Below are 15,843 nucleotides of genomic sequence, written 5' to 3'. Positions count from 1 at the left end.
TCGTACACTTTCGCAAGCAGAAAAGAACTATTCTCAAATTGAAAAAGAGGCATTGAGTTTAGTGTACGGAGTGAAGAAATTTCACCAATATCTGTGGGGGCGAAAGTTCAACTTGACTACGGATCACAAGCCTTTGCTTACATTGTTTGGGGAGGATAAAGGACTTCCAACAATGGCTGCAGCGCGGATACAAAGGTGGCTTATCATATTGTCTGCTTATGATTATCACATAATCTACCGCAAATCTGAAGAACATGGTAATGCTGATGGATTGTCTCGTGTTCCACTACCAGAAACTACTGATGCAGGAACAGAAACAATGACAGCATATCTGCATGCATTGATTTGTGAACATCTGGAGGATGTACCACTGAGTGCAAAACAGATTTCCAGGATGTCACGTAAAGATGCAGAACTATCTAAGTTGCACAGATACATCATGGAAGGATGGCCAAAAGAAGTATCAGAAGGAATGAAAGTATACTTCAAGAAAAAAGAAGAACTATCTGTTGAGCAAGGTTGTGTTCTTTGGGGTACAAGAGTGGTGGTGCCTACAAAATTGAGAACAGCAGTGCTTAAAGAGATCCACAATGGACATCCTGGCATTGTGAAAATGAAAAGCATTGCTAGAAAGTATGTGTGGTGGCCGAATGTGGACGTGGATGTTGAAAGGACTTGTAAGCAGTGTGACACGTGCCAGTTGGAACAGCGGATGCCAAGACTGGTTCCTTTGCACCCATGGGAATTTCCAGGAGAGGTTTGGAAAAGGATTCACATTGACTTTGCTGGTCCGTTCATGGGTCACATGTTCATGATTGTTGTAGATGCGTTCTCTAAATGGTTAGAGGTTTTCAAGATGGGAAAAATAACATCCTTAGAAGCCATTTCAAGGCTTAAGAGACTTTTTGCAACATACGGATTACCAGAACAGATTGTTACAGACAACGCAATGACCTTCATGTCAAACGAGTTTCAACTGTTCATGAAAAGAAATGGTATTCTTCATACTACAGGTGCACCCAGGCATCCAGCTACCAATGGCCTCGCTGAGAGGTATGTTGCTACGTTCAAAGCAGGAATGAAAAAATTGGAGGGGGAAGATTTGAGTGTGGAAGATAAGATCTCACATTTCTTAATGAGATATCGTATAACTCCCAATAGTGTGACTGGAGAGTCGCCTGCGGACTTGCATTTGAAGAGACATGTACGTTCGAGGTTGGACTTCCTAAAGCCAAACATCGCCATGAGGGTGAGGAGGAGGCAGTATCAGCAGAAGGAGGAACATGACAGTCGGGCTGCCGAGAGACAGTTTGATGTGGATGATCCTGTGTATCTACGCAATACTGCAGGGGATAAACCCAAATGGATCCCAGGAGTAGTTACACAACAGACAGGTCCAGTGTCATACCGAGTGCAAGGAGAGTTGACTGATCTAGTGTACAGACGTCATGGAGACCAGTTACGACCTAGATATCCTAGGGTGGTTTCAGATCTGGAGAAGGAAGGAGTAACTTTGTTAACTGAGCAAGAGAGTGACGTTGCTGAGCAAGTTATTGAGACGCCTGTATCACTACCTTTAGTGAAAAATGAACCAGAGTTACCTGACCTAGAGACAGTGACTTTGAGACGCTCCGAGCGTATGATTAAGAAACCATTACGTTACAGAGACTAAGTATAAATTGATACTTTAACTTGTTGGGTTAAAAAACAGGGTTAAAGTAATTGTAAGAGTTGACATGTTACTAGTTAACTAAAGTGAAATCACTATTCTGTGTAAGAGTAAAGCTTGAGTTAGAGTGAAATGCTAAGCACTATTAAAGATTACCTTAAATCTTTAAGGGAAGGCAATGTGGTGTATTTAGTATTGTTAATATGTACATGAAGATTGTCCCTTAAGACTTGCCGTAGTTAGAAAAGTGCATCTCCTGCGCATGTCGGATTGCGGGGGGGAAGTCTGTAATTCCCTCATGTTGAACCTGTATGTGTTACGCCAGTTCTATACATAAAAGAGTTAAACGCGTGCCCGTTTGGTTATTAAAGTACACAGCAGATGCCTTGAGGGAGAGTAAATCATGGGGTAATGTGGGAGGAGACTGGTCAGCAATCAGTTTCAGGTGCAGGTGGCAGTGGCTAGTTATATGATCAAGACAGCATAAATGGTTGTTGCAACAACAGATGGTGGTTTCTGCAGTTCTGGCATGTTTTTGAAGTTGCAAGTCTCTGTACCCCTCATATAGGTATGTTATTTGCTGTGTGGTTGTTTGCGTTGAATGACTGTGCAATTCTATCCTTATCCTTTCTTCTTTTAGGCTGATCTATTAAGAGGTATTTACTCTGTCTGGGAAGCGGGGCAGACAAACCTCTATTGCTGTGGTACCATCGATGGGCTGACGGCTGTGTTGGAATGCCGAAAAAAGGTAAGGCAGTATACACTTTATTGAGGCCGATTGCTTATGAGTTTGACGCAATTAATACACAAATGTATTTGATGTGGTTGATATCTGTGCTCTTGTTTTATAGTTCCATTATCTATCATGTTTGGGGATTGAGAGCTGAGATTTGATAACTGTGCTGCAGTTGTACTTTCGCTAAAGTATGGTTTGTTTTTTGTCTTTTTTATTGCAGGCTGTATTGATGTGTATTAACGTGCATGTTTTCTTTATTGTTAAAGGGGCAGACCAGCCACTGTTTCTTGTATCTTTAAGTTTTATATTGTAATTTATTTGATATTGATGATTAATAATACTATATTAAATAGTGTTTGTAATTTGCTTTTTGTTTCTGTGGTACTGCTCTCCTCTTTTCTGGTGTTAGTGCTCCGTGTCTTTGTACAGGGCCAGGCCTGCATCGACACTAAACCCCCTCAGTGTAAGGGATTTGGGTGGGGTGGCACTGCAGTGTGTACTAGAAGGTTGGCACCGTAATGGTGATTTAAAGGTTACTTATTTGCGGTGTATGCTGTGGCTTTTCTTCTGTCTCTTACAGGTGGCAGGAGCTCCATAAGAGCAGGCCAGACCCTCTTGCAGTCTTGAGAGCGCTTTCCTACTTCTGTGGATTTTATTATTGACATGTTTTAACATTTGATGGTCTGTACAATAATTTTTTTTCTTTCTTACAAACTGCATTTGCTGTCTAGAATCAAGTATTGTGACAGGTGGAGGACTCCTCTTATCTTAAATAAGGAGGTGGCATTGTCAGCTTATATTTCCTACACTAGTTTTCATTTTTGGGTGAACTATCCCTTTAAATTCAGATGATGTACTGTACCTCAGCTCTAAGTCGTGAACACTAGTTTGTCAGTGCCCCCGACTGTAGCTTGGCAGGCTGTATTGGAGCGTGGTCCCACAATGCCTGGGCTATAAATGGCCTGGGAGTAACTGTGCTCATCCTGCATGCATCTGCCCCTACTTCCATGGTGTCATCCTTAGTGGCATTGGTGATGCTGGAAGGCTCTCTATATATTATATGAAACATGTGGAACTCTAAAACTGCTAGAAAATCAAAGCCATAAATTTAAAGTTGATTGTGTTGAATAAAATTAAAGTTGATCTCAAAAACGAGCACGATGAGCTTGGGCGCAGTACCAAACTTTCCCCATTAGATGCCAGGAAAGCCTCACTGGTGCACAGGGGTGGGATTAGTTATTTGCAGTACAGTACAGAGTTTTTCTCTCTCAAATATTACAAGCACATACAAACCGACACTTTGATACCAACACACCCACACAACTATAGCTGCATAATTTATACAATTGGCTCTATAATATGCAGAAGCAGAAAACGGGAATAAAGCAAATATTAGCTTTATAGGCCAAACCTGAGAAAATGGCAGTCCCTTCTGATTGAAGCCAACCATTTATTCTGCCAATAAAACTCCTCTTTAACTTTAAATTAAAGGTTGGACTCGATATAATGTTTCTTACAAATGACCAAACATCCAGTGATCTATGGATACTGTCATGCAGCCAGGATTCGTGTTTCCTGACATTTAGCAAATAAAGCAAATTTGCATGTGAATGCTTTATATAAATACAATATAGGTCTAAATCCATGTGATCACTTATATCAATGTTCTATATATATCATCATATTGTTCCAGGACTAAAACTTGTCGTTTTTTGTCAGTTGTGGCGAGCAGGACGAGGCCGGTGGCATGATGGCCGGTGGCCTTATGCACTTCCATCACTGTCTGGTTTGGTTCAGCTACCAAATCAGACATCAGGATACTACAACGACAGTCCGGACTGCGGAGAGGATCATTGGTGCCCCCCTGCCAAACCTCCAGGACCTGTACTCTTCCAGAGTGAGGAAGAGAGCAGGTAAAATCATCACAGAATCCACTCACCCTGGACACCTCCTGTTTGAACTGTTACCGTCAAGACGGAGACTCAGATCACTGGCCACTAGAACATCTCGGCACAGGAACAGTTTCTTCCCACAGGCCATTTCCCTTCTGAACAGTTAACATATCTCCCAAGGCATATGCCTGTAAGTGCAATACTCCCACTGTTTAGTGCAATATCTTAAAAATTCAGGTGATATTTATATTTATATTTATTCATACTATACAAAATACTGTAAATATGTTCATTATCTGTAAATGTTTATTCTGACATAACCCAACTGTGACCATATATTTTTATAGTATTTCCATATTTTTTATAATTTTATTTGTAGAATTTGTATTACTATTTGTATTACTATTACTTGTTTTATCTGTATTTGTATATGTGCACTGGAAGCCTCAGTACCAAGGAAAATTCCTTGTGTGTGCAAGCACACTTGGCAATAAAGCTCTTTCTGTCATGATCCGGCCTTCTTGTCCTTGATTTCCTCTGGTCTTGAGCCTGGATCATGACAGACCCGTGTTTTGTGTACAAGCGCATGGCCAATTGCTTGGGCCATGTGCTTGTGTTGTCTCGTTACGTTACCCCGCCCCCTTGTTATCCTCGTCTTGTCATTATTGTCTATTCAGTTTCACCTGTCCTTGTCTAGTCAGCTTCACCTGTCTTTGTCATTAGTGTCTCCCTTTTTAATCCCCTTGTGTTTGCTGTCCTGTGTCGGTACATTGTCAACCTGTGCGTGTTACTCTTTGTGAGAGTACTTTGTCTGAATATTGTATTAAGAATTGTGAGTTTATGTAGCTGTTTGTTTTCTTCATCTTGTCTTTAACAGTCAGTATCTAGTCCTAGTTTATTTCCTGTCTTAGTCTAGTTGTACTGCCCCATCTGTCCTGTTTTTCCCCCTCGTGGGTTTTTGTTTTCTGTTTTGTGCCTCAATAAATCCCTGTTAGTCTGCATATTGTCTGCATTTGGGTTCGTTCCTCCAACCTCATGACACTTTCTGATTCTGATTCTGATTCTGATGAGTGTTAATGAGCGACACCTGTGAGATGCACCGGTCTCGCATCTCTCAGGGAGGAGCGACGTCGCTGAAGATCGAGGGAGGAACAGGTCTGATTTTATGTTGTGTTTTGTTTCTCTTTTGTGTAGCCAGCAGTCGTCCGCGAGGGGCTGCTGGCGGATACTTTTGTTTTTGTATTTCTTATTTCTATATTGGGTATGATGTTTCTCTACTGATGGGGATACAGTCCTGTCTGACCGAACCGTCTCACACCTCCTCTTCCCCCTCTTCTTTTTTTCTTTCAAACCGAAAAATATGCATTTTCAGCCGTTTCTTGAAAATGGCCACAGACTCAGCAGCTTTGTTGAGTTGGGCAGGTCATTCCACCAGCATGGAACAGACCAGAAAAGGTCAGAGAAATAGATTTTGTGCCTCTTTGAGATGGCACCACAAGACGGTGTTCACTTGCAGAGCGCAAGTTTCTGGATGGCATGTAAGTCTGAAGTAATGAGTTTAGGTAAGAGGGAGCAGTGCCAGTGGTTGTTCTGTAGGCAAACGTCAGTGACTTGAATTTGATGCGAGAAGCAACTGACAACCAGTGCAGGTTTATGAGGAGAGGAGTGACGTGTGAAAGCTCATTAAAGACTACTCTGGCTGCAGCATTCTGGATCAGTTGCAGAGATTTGACTGAGCAAGCTGGAAGACCAACCAGGAGAGCATTACTTTAGTCCAGTCTGATTAGAACAAGGGCTTGAGTTGTGTAGCATGCTCTGATAGGAAGGGCCTGATCCTCCTAATGTTGTATAAGGCAAATCTGCAGGACCGGGCAGTTCTAGCAATGTGGTCTGTGGAGTTTAATTGATCATCAATTACAACCCCAAGGTTCATAGCTGACCTTGATGGAGTTCTGGATGACGAGCCTAGCTGAATGGAGAAGTTGTGATGAAGTGTTGAGTTGGCCGGGACCACAAGTAGCTCTGTCTTTGCAAGCTTTAGTTGAAGGTGGTGGTCCTTCATCCAGTTAGAAATGTCTGTCAGGCAGGCTGAGATACGAGCAGCTCCCGTCAGATCGTCAGGCTGGAATGAGAGGTAGAGTTGTGTGTCATCAGCGTAGCAATGATAGTAAAAGCCGTGTTTCTGAATCACAGATCCAAGTGATGTCACGTAGATGGAGAAGAGTGGTACAAGAACTGAGCCCTGAGGCACTCCAGTAGCTAGATGCTGGTTCTTAGATGCCACACCTCTCCACGACACCCTAAAGGACCTACATGAGAGGTAAGACTTGAACCACTGGAGTGCGGTTCCCAAGATGACCTTTGTCTTTAAAATTGACAGGAGGATCTGGTGGTTAACTGTGTCAAAGGCAGCAGATCCAGCAGGATGAGAACTGAGGATTTGGAAGCTGTTCTTGAGTTTCAGAGCTTCAATTACTGAGAGCAGGGCAGTCTCAGTTGAGTGGATTGGTAAATTGGCCGCTGATGGTGGTTGTTTTTTCTATGAAGAATGTGGCAAAATCGTCAGCTGTTAGGGTTGATGAAGGAGGAGGAGGAGGAGGAGGGTTGGGAAGAGAGGAGAAGGTTTTGAAAAGCATGCGAGAGTCAGAAGAATTGATAATGTTGTTGTGATAGTAAGTAATTTTAGCAGTAGAGATATTAGCAGAGAAAGAAGAGAGGAGGGATTGATAAAGACCCAGGTCTGTCGGATCTTTCGATTTGTGCCACTTCCTCTCTGCACCCCTGAGTTTAGAACGATGGGGCGGGCTGGCCTGGAGGAAAGGGGACAGAAGTTGTCCAAGCAGGATGTTAAAGTGGAGAAAAGAGTATCAGTTGCACTGTTAGTATCTAGTGTTGAGAGCTGATCAGGTGGAGGAAGTGTGGATGAGACCAAAGAGGACAGGTGAGAGGGTGAAAGTGAGTGTAGGTTCCGTCGAAAGGTGACCTGTGGAGGAGTGTGTTGTGTTCTGAGGCAGGTTGAGGTTGAGAGTGAGGAGGAAGTGATCTGAGGTGTGCAGTGGAGTGACATGTGTATTGTCCGTGGAGCAGTAGCGCGTGTAGATAGGGTCCAGTTGGTTACCTGATTTGTGAGTAGCCACAGTAGATACTCGTTTGAGGTCGAATGAGGCAAGCAAAGTGTGGAAATCAGCAGCTTGAGGCTTTTCTAGGTGGCTGTTGAAGTCTCCAAGAACAATGAGAGGAGTACCATTGTTACGAACCCTTTTGGAAAAAAGTTGGCTACGTAAGGGTTTCACAACATAAAGGAGGACACGTGAAACTCAAGTGCGCTGCATTGACATTTATTCCTTACCAACACGCAAAAACTCAAGAAACACGTATCACCAATAAATATAACTAATAAACTTCAAACAATATTAAGGCAACAAACATTAACAAGACGATCAACCAAGTAAAGTAAATAAAAGAAATGAAACACGAAAGAAATGCTTGTTTGCTGGTTCTCCTCTCTCCTGCCATACTCCGCGTCAGCGTCCGTCTTATAGTGGATCAGCAACGACTCCAACGAGGCGCAGGTGTATAATGATACACAGGTGCAGACCCATCAGTATCTCAGACACACAAAAGAAGCACAGAGTCATGACGTCATCATAAGTAGAGGGAAACACGAGACACGAACCGTAACACTCCCCCACTTAAAGAAAGAACCAGTCTTCTTAGACAGGTTCTGGACGAAACGAACAGTAAAAGCAAACAAGAACATCACAACAACAAAAAAAAAAATGACAGAACACACATAAAGTAAATACATTTACCTAGCCCCGAGAAAGGGCATCTGCGACGACGTTGTCCGTTCCTTTCTTGTGGTGGATCTCAAGATTATAACATTGAGCTATAAGCGCCCAGCGCATCAAACGTTGGTTATGATTGTACATTTTATTTAAAAAAACCAACGGATTATGGTCCGTGTAGAGGATGACGGGAGTAGAGCTGTATCCCACATACACATCGAAGTGCTGCAAAGCAAGCAACATAGCTAGAGTCTCTTTTTCGATAGTTGAATAATTCAACTGGTGACGATTAAATTTAGCTGAGAAATAAGATACTGGATGGGATATTCCATCACCACCATTCTGAAGCAGGACAGCTCCAACTCCGGTCGCGCTGGCGTCTACTTCAAGCTTAAACGGACGAGCCAGGTCAGGAGCAGACAACACCGGAGCACTGCAAAGAAGAGACTTTGCAAACAAAAATGCAGTTTGACATTCATGAGTCCAATTAAAAACAATTTTAGAGCTACACATCTTCGTTAAGGGAGCGACAACAGTCGAGAAATTTTTACAAAAACACCTGTAATAGCCAGCCATGCCTAAAAATCGTCGCAACTCTCTCCTAGTAGTGGGCACAGGGTATGCAAGAATAGCGGTCACTTTTGCGTCGAGCGGACGTACTTGACCGTTTCCAACCTGTTTCCCCAAGTACGTAACGGAGGCTTTCGCAAAATCGCACTTAGTCAGATTTAAAGTTAACGAGGCATCGGCTAGTCGGCTAAAAACATTGTGCAAAGTAGAGATGTGATCTGTCCACGTGGAAGAAAAAATAACGACATCATCAAGATAAATGTTACAGTTCGGAACATCACCTAAAACTGCAGACATTAACCTTTGAAAGGTAGCAGGCGCGTTTCGAAGACCGAACGCCATACGCGTATATTGAAAGAAAGAGTCGGGAGTCACAAAGGCGGAGACCTCAGAAGCACGTTCAGTTAATGGCACCTGCCAGTAGCCTTTTAAAAGATCTAATTTCGTAATGTACCGAGCAGTGCCAAGATTGTCAATACAATCCTCTACTCGAGGCAACGGAAATGCATCCGGCACAGTAACAGAATTCACCTTGCGGAAATCAGTACAAAAACTGAACGAACCGTCCGCTTTAGGGACTAAAATGCACGGTGAACTCCACGGGCTATTACTCTTTTTGGCAAAACCATTTTGAACCAGATAATTCACTTCACATTTCATGATTTCTCGTTTACCTACTGGACAACGATACGCATGCTGTTTTATTGGACCTGCATTACCCACCTCAATATCATGCTGGATGACAGAGGTACCAGACGGAACATCACTAAACAAGTTAGGATAAGTTTCTACTAAGTCCATCACATCCTGATGCTCTTCGCGAGATAAGTAAGACAAACGAGATGGTAAAACTCTTAAAATCTCTGAATTCTTTAGATGACCACCGCTGAACATCTCCATAGACATTTTCAACCCATCATCTACATCCTCAGCACCCATGGTACTGGACAGCAGAGATACTCGTTCTACATTTAACACCGGCTGTGCCTCACTCTGGGACAAACTATTCACCTCATCAGTCTTCCCAATTCGGGCTACATATTTTTTCAGCATATTAACATGACACAAACGTGTCTTTCGTCGTCGTTCTGGTGTATGAATTATATAATCAGTGTCACTTAGCTTGCTCTTAATCACATACGGACCTGCAAATCGCGCAGCTAAAGCAGAACTGGGCAAAGGAAGCAACACTAATACTTTTTCTCCAGGCGTAAAATTACGCACAGCCGCGCGTTTATCAAAACAACGCTTCATTTTCTTTTGCGAAAGAGAAAGAGCTTCTTTCGCGACTGCACAAGCACTTCGCAATCGTTCGCGGGTACGAGTAACGAAATCAAGCACATTACGTTTCTCAGTCGTACCAGTAGAGAGAAACTCATCTTTTAGTACTTTTAAAGGACCCCGTACATTATGTCCAAAGACCAATTCCGACGGACTAAACCCAAGTGACTCTTGTCGCGCTTCACGTAACGCAAACAAAACCAAAGGGACCCCCTCATCCCACTCATTCCCTGCCTCGAGGCAATATTTTCGCAGACTAGATTTCAACGTCTGGTGCCACCTCTCCAGTGCTCCCTGCGATTCAGGATGGTAGGCACTGGATGTTACATGTGACACACTCAAACCTTTCAGCACATTTCGGAAGATTTTAGACACAAAATTAGTACCTTGATCTGTTTGAACAGTTCTCGGCAATCCGAATGTGGTGAAAAACTTTATTAGAGCTTTGGTGACACTTTTGGCAGTTATATTCCGTAATGGAATTGCTTCTGGAAATCGTGTGACAGCACACATAATCGTTAAAATATACTGAGAACCGGATTTAGTTCGCGGCAACGGCCCGACGCAATCTACCAAGACACGTTCAAACGGTTCTCCTACAGCCGGAATAGGGTGAAGTGGAGCAGGTGGCACGATCTGATTGGGCTTTCCTACTACTTGACAGGTATGACAAGACCTACAATATCGAGACACATCAGCCTTTAACCCAGGCCAAAAGAAATGCTGAAGCACCCGATGGTAAGTTTTATTTATACCGAGATGCCCAGACCAAGGATGATCATGTGCCAAGCTTAAAATATGCTGTCGAAACTTCAAGGGCACCACAATCTGATGGACCACGTTCCAGTCATCCGAATCTTCGTCATTCGATAACCGAGCATTCCAGCTGCGCATCAACACAGTGTTGTTCCAATAGAACTGATGGTTGTACAAAGGTGACATTTTACTGTCAGCACTTAAACGACATTTCTCTAACGTACAATCACTTTGCTGAGCCGCAGTGAGAACCTTGCACGAAATAGGCAAAAATATGTCAGGATCGGGACAAACAGATTCTTGGGACAAATTAACATCCATCTGCTCTGTCAAGGCATTTTTCTCAAACATCTCTGCAAAAATAGACTCACCTAGACTCACTTCATTCTCCTTAACGAGATTTTTCGTCTGAGCACGCGTCGTAACTGCACTAGAAGCAAAAACATTCGGAAAATGTTGGGCGAGTACATCTGGTTGTTGATCAGTAACTGGAATATTAGTAACATGTACAACTGGCATTACTTTCCCTCCAGCAAGATCATTTCCCATGATAAAATTAATACCTTTCACAGGTAGGGAAGAACGAGCCGCTACATTAAAACATCCAGAAACTAATTCAGACGTCACCCAGACGCGATGAATAGGTACAGTGATGAAACCCATTTCTATTCCCTGCACGATAGTGCTTGTATCACATTCGGAGTCTGCACAGAAAGGCAAAGTGTCAGACAGTATAAAAGACTGAGATCCTCCCGTATCACGTAAGATCTTCACAGCCTTCTGGTCCTCAACACGACCAGTCAGTGATACATAACCGTCAAACACGAAAGGCTGAAAACACTCATCAGGAGCTACTGAAATCATGGTCTGTGGAGACACAGTTTTCACTAAAACTGAACCGCGAGGTTGAGCGGGAAAATCCTGACGTTCATGCTTTCGTTTTAAAATTCGACACTCAGCAATTATGTGTCCAACCTTGTGACAATAGCCACACTCTTTACGCATTTTCGGGCTAGATGGACCAGGCCTGACTTTAAAATCAGAAGAATTAACTTCATTCTCTCTTTGCGGAGCGTAACCTGATTCACTCGCACGCTTTAAAAACACAGGTTTATGAATAAGTGCATACTCGTCTGCTAAAACAGCTGCTTGCTGCACAGTAGTAACCTTTTGTTCGTTTAAATATAAAGCAGTACGCTCAGGAACACAATTTCTAAACTCTTCAATGAGCAAAAGTTCACACAAAGATTGATAATCCGCGACTTTACACGCCTTTATCCATCGATCAAAAAGTACACCCTTCTCACGGGCAAATTCGACATATGTCTGAGAAGCGGATTTTTTCGTTGAGCGAAAACGTTGCCGATAATGTTCAGGTACTAATCCATAAGCACGGAGAATCGCATTTTTTACGGTCTCATATTTAACACTTTCCTCCAACGGAAGAGATGCACAAATTTCTTGCGCTTTTCCTGTTAACTTACATTGTAACATTAATGACCAGACCTCTGTTGGCCACTTCAACGCAGATGCTATTCTTTCAAATGCCTGAAAATAAGCTTCAACCTCTTTCTCCCGAAAAGGTGGAACAATTACAATATTTTTCACTACACTAAATGAAGTCGAATGATCAAGAGAATCCGTTACCACAGGTAAAGAGTTAACTGTAGCTATCACAGGAATATTTGACACGAGTACAGCAGCTTCAACCTCCGAACTAGGTCCATCTTCACGTGCAAATTTGTTAAATCTTTTTGAATCATCTCGAACAGACTGTAACTCTAATTGGCGCATTTTAACTTTCATCTCCGCATCGATACGGTGCAATTCAAGCTGATGGTGCAACTCATCCTTCCGTGCTTGAGCTCTGTCTTGCGTCTCAAGCTGTAAGCGAGCTAAACGTACTTTCAAGCGCACACCTCCCTGATGTACAGGCGATTCTTCGGTAGAGAGGGATAAAGGCTCAAACTTAGGCAAAGAAAAAGGTGGTCCTACCTTCGCCCCACCACCGGCAACCGGCGTAATTGGATTGCCAGCGAGAGGACACAATGAAGTCGAAGAATGCAGCGGAGGTTGTTCCTCGTCATCCATAACAGCTGCAACTGATTCTGCTGATTCAGGAACATCCTCCAACAAAGGCAACACCCCAACATTAATTAAACCAGTTAACAAACAAGCTTTCAAGTCTTTCTTAAGCAATGTTTTCGAAACAGGTATTTCAAAATGTCGAGCAATAAGGAACAAATCGTCCTTTCTACATGTTTCTAACACTGCAACACTAGGTTGACTTATAAACTCCTTTAAATCAAATAACGCCATAATAAATTGATGAGCAAAAACACAAACATAATAAATCAGTAGGCTACGAACGACTCCGGACCTAAGCCTACCTAACCAAGACTAACTAAAACCTCTCTAGTCTTCAGAGGGTACCAGTTGAGAGGCAAGCCTCCCCCCCGGAGTACCTCCAAACACAACAAACTAAAATAATAAAGGAAACAATAAATAGTAAACCGTAGTGAGAACCGGCGCTACGCACGGCCCCCCTGGTTTACTCTACCTACCCGGAGATCGCCCAGCACCACTATCTTTATCTGCTCATCAAACAAAATTAAAGTAATCCGAAGTCTCGACGAGCCCCCAATTTATGTTACGAACCCTTTTTGAAAAAAAGTTGGCTACGTAAGGGTTTCACAACATAAAGGAGGACACGTGAAACTCAAGTGCGCTGCATTGACATTTATTCCTTACCAACACGCAAAAACTCAAGAAACACGTATCACCAATAAATATAACTAATAAACTTCAAACAATATTAAGGCAACAAACATTAACAAGACGATCAACCAAGTAAAGTAAATAAAAGAAATGAAACACGAAAGAAATGCTTGTTTGCTGGTTCTCCTCTCTCCTGCCATACTCCGCGTCAGCGTCCGTCTTATAGTGGATCAGCAACGACTCCAACGAGGCGCAGGTGTATAATGATACACAGGTGCAGACCCATCAGTATCTCAGACACACAAAAGAAGCACAGAGTCATGACGTCATCATAAGTAGAGGGAAACACGACACACAAACCGTAACAACCATCCACAGGGAAGGATGAGAGTAGCACATCAAGCTCCTCCAAGAAACTGCCAAGTTGACCTGGGGGACGATATACGACTACAAAATGGATTTTAATAGGCCTAGTGATGGTAATGGAATGCGATTCAAATGAGCTGTTGTCACACAGAGGTGGTAAAGGATCAAATTTCCAATCGTTGGAGATAAGCAGACCAGTACCACCACCCCCTCTGGTCAGACGAGGGGTGTGTGAGAAAGTGAGTGAGTGGAAGGCAGCAGGTGTGACAGTGTCCTCTGGTCTGATCTCAGTCAGGCCCAATTGGCTGAGACCTGAATGAAAACACATAGTGAAAGAGAGGTCACAAATAGAAAGATGAGAAGAAAAGTTGTGTAGAAGAGAGAGTAAACACCAAAAAAAGAATACTCAAGTGCCTTGTCAGTGTCCTTGCTTGGTGGAGTCGCGCAGGTAGAGTCGCTGGTCTTTACACTCTTCGGTCTTCACATGATGAGGGCTTCACACGAGGGCTGCCGCGTCCACTGGCACGGTATACTACTTGCTTCATACTCACCTGAAATGTCGTTATTGAATACAGCTGGACACGCCTCACAAGCGAAAATGTTTACCTCGCCTAAACGCGAACAAACGAGACTTCACCAATGAGATTTCAGCTCGTGAGCACAGTAAACAAACACTGTTTCCTAGTAACTACAACAGCACTTTTAATCAAATGATAAAAAGATACAAAACACTTACCTCTACTAAGTTCACTGGTTATAGCCTAAATGTGGCAAGAATAAAAGGTAGAATTTTTATTCTTGATGTATTTTTCCAGGAATCGCTAAAATTGAAGGATACCTACTCCCTACCTGTGGTCCATTAAGGTCAAATTTCAGCATTGTGTAATATTGTCATGTACTTAAATAATGCTATAATGGAAAGAACTAGAGGAGAGTGGGTAAAGGACACAGGAATCTGGGATCTGATTAGAGTAAATGGGTAAAACCTCTTGTCTTATACAGTTGACTGGATTACACAAATGCCTTGCCTATTTCACAAAATCAAAACTTTCAAAACTTGATCCCAATGTTGATTATATGTGTGATCGATGTAAAAGTGATAAGGCTGACATTATTCATATGCTTTGATCCTACCAGAAGCTGAGAGACTGGGTGCTCATATTTAAATGAATAAGTTATGCTTTTAACCAATAGATGTAAAGCCCTGTGCTAAAATTGCTATTTTTGGAGTACTGGAACATGGAGTATCATTGACAAACAATGTGATAAATGCTTTTGCTTTTGCCTCTTTATTAGTAAGGAGAAGATACTGATCAACAAATTCGCCCAGTGCTTCAGTGTGGATATGTGACCTGGTACCTTATTTCAAATGAGATCAAATAAAATATTTAATGAGAAGATCTGTTCAAATACATTTTTGGAAACCCATAATCACATATTTTGAGAAGATGAAGACTCATCCCTAACTGATTAATATAACTAAAAGGTTGATGTGTTGAAGTATGTTCACCTGTGTCATGTCTGATTTTATGCAGTCATCATAACAGTATATGTACAGATCACAAATTTATAAGTGACTAGGATTGTGCTTAGTGACGGCAATGACATTTATAATGTTACAAATTATTTAAAATTCAAATAAATGCTGTTCTTTTGAACTTTCTGTTCATCAAAGAATCCTAAAAAATATAATATATGACAGTTTTCACAGAATTCTGCACAGGAAGCAGCACAACTGATTACAACATTGATAATAATCATAAATGTTTCTTAAGCATCAAATCATCATATTTGAATGATTTCTGAAGGATCATGTGACACTGAAGACTGGAGTAATGATCCTGAAAATTCAGCTTTGATCACAGAAATAAATTACACTTTACTATATATTCACATAGAAAACAGATGATTTACACTGGAATAATATTTCACTGTTTTACTGCATTTTTGATCAGATAAATGCTGCTGGGGTGAGCAGAAGAGACTCTTTCAGAAACATTAAACAATCATACCGTCCCCGTCCCAACTCTTTGAGCATGTGAGAGTGAGAGTGAGAGTGAGAGTGAG

The 15,843-nt window shown here is 42.2% G+C and overlaps 1 pseudogene; it reads right to left on the bottom strand.

The window, feature by feature from the left end:
* Window positions 1-5,609: 5,609 nt before the first annotated feature.
* Window positions 5,610-14,655, bottom strand: LOC143724326 (uncharacterized; annotated as a pseudogene).
* Window positions 14,656-15,843: the final 1,188 nt, after the last annotated feature.

This window comes from Siphateles boraxobius, unplaced genomic scaffold, assembly GCF_051911475.1.
Source record: "Siphateles boraxobius isolate OS27281-9 unplaced genomic scaffold, OSU_SipBor_1 72, whole genome shotgun sequence".
NCBI lineage: Eukaryota > Metazoa > Chordata > Actinopteri > Cypriniformes > Leuciscidae > Siphateles > Siphateles boraxobius.
Note: the sequence above shows the minus strand (reverse complement) of the source record. Positions and strands in the feature narration are given on the sequence as shown.